General features: G+C 37.8%; 1 protein-coding gene across 1 annotated transcript in view; it reads right to left on the reverse strand.

Annotated features, from left to right (window-relative positions):
- The window catches only part of xxylt1 (xyloside xylosyltransferase 1), a 26,378-nt gene that overhangs the window by 8,921 nt on the left and 15,445 nt on the right, over positions 1-2,012 (reverse strand). The window lies entirely within an intron of this gene.

Below are 2,012 nucleotides of genomic sequence, written 5' to 3' on the forward strand. Positions count from 1 at the left end.
CACACACACACACACAGTGACGTCCTGTTTTGATGCCATGCCTGGGTGGAAAACAGTGAAGTAGTCTAAACGGACCAGGCATGTTTGTTTTACGATCTTGGAGAGGGATGGAAAAATCAGCTGGGGAACAAAGAGCTTGAAAAGAGTCCCTTGTTTACGTGTACACTCACACACACAGTTCGTTGGCAGTCATTAGTAAGAAATGTGATTTAAATCATCACAGCTGGTGTCATTATTGTGGAGTGTGTGTATCTTTATTATTTTAATCAGATATGCAAACGTCACGGAAGTGGGACAGACAGTACAGAAAGTTCTTCTTTTTACTCAGCAACCTTCCAGACTAATATGATAAGAGGAGCAGTCGTTTATCTCAACTGTAGGAACTGAAACCACAACTTTTGTTTCCATTCAACAAAATATGTCAAACTTCTCAATGACTGACAACTTCTTCATTAGTAGTTAAAGCAACTGTACAAGAACTTAGTAACGGCAAAGACTAAGAATCCAACTAAGCATTTAATGCAAATGTTTGATGCTTCTTGTGGTTCCTCCACACACATCCTTCTGGTGTGCAAATTGCTAAGATATGAGCTGTTTTGTTGAGGATAAAAACAAACGTCTGAGAAAGGGGCCTAGTCTTTTCTTTTGAACTGGTGTGCCGAGCTGAGGATGAGACGAGGGAGGAATGCCACCAAGGGGGGTTCTATGAGTTTACTTGATTGATGTCAAGTACCCAATGAAATAATACCAGTTAGAGAAGATTATGTGGATCATATTCGCGTGCTTGTCAGTTCTGAGGATGAGCATGTCGTGTATTTACTCCAGACAGGTCTGACAAAGAGACAGAGGACACTTCTGAATCACAGGATGAGAGCAAAACATTTCCTGACAAGAGGTATCTCTCCACTTAGATTCTGCCAAAGCCTCAATTATTTATCTGGCATTAGGGACTTATAATAGCATATTCATGAAAATATCACATCATCATCATCATCTGTCAGTGTTGCATTTGCACAGTGTATCTTGCAACTGTGACTTTATAGCTGCTATCATTTACCCCCATCTTGCAGCACTGGCACTTCTGAGGTAAAAGTTTGCTTCTGAGCAGTTTGAGGTTTGTTTATTGGAAGAACAACACGACAATGTTTTTTCCCCCCAAGTTTCATTCAACATTCAAGTAGCACATTAGCATTCAATGTTCAAGGGCTTCTATTCAGTTACAATTTCGGTCGCATATTCAGTAGATTCTGCCTGGAAATTATGTAAAAGCTGAAGAACACTGTGATGATTCAGGTATGATACTATACAGATTTAGGAATATAGTGAAACTATTGAAACTGAGTGGTATTTTCACTTTTCAGTACATAAAAAATCCTATTGATGTGGGTTATTTTATATACAAATATAAAATCTAAAACTGGGGTAAAAACATTAGCACTCTACTTGAGAACTACATGAAATTAATCAACCTCCCAACTCCGTATTTGAAGAGGATCTGATCATTTCCATATCTATTCTAATTCCAGTTTTGATTTTTAACCTTATTGAAACACATTTTAAACATGTCCTATCTTAAATCCTGCACTGATAATCATTAAATTAATAGATTTTTGCTTGTAGTTGGAAAATCACAGACTGGTAACACTGCTGAGGTTCTTGTGAATCTGTACAAGAGACTTCTGATGTTCTTTCTCACTTAGAAACTGTGAGAGAAAATAGCTGTGAATGTGAGGCCCATAAAAACGCAAATCCATCTGGGGTCAACAACAGTGTGTGAGATTAGTATAGTGGCTTTAACCCATTAGTGTGTAGAGATAGGCATAAAAGAAAAAGGATATTGCTAATGTGGCTGCTCTCACCAGTTCTACACATAAATATATCATATGAGCTTTGCCAAATAAACTTGATACTAAGAGATATTTGTAGCATTTTACACATTTTGAAGCTAGTAATCTTTCGCATAGACGAGTCCCCGAGTCAAGAAGACATCACTGTATCAGTTTAGGACTTTT

This window comes from Morone saxatilis, unplaced genomic scaffold (assembly GCF_004916995.1).
Source record: "Morone saxatilis isolate NCDOM2014 unplaced genomic scaffold, NCSU_SB_2.0 Contig12, whole genome shotgun sequence".
NCBI lineage: Eukaryota > Metazoa > Chordata > Actinopteri > Moronidae > Morone > Morone saxatilis.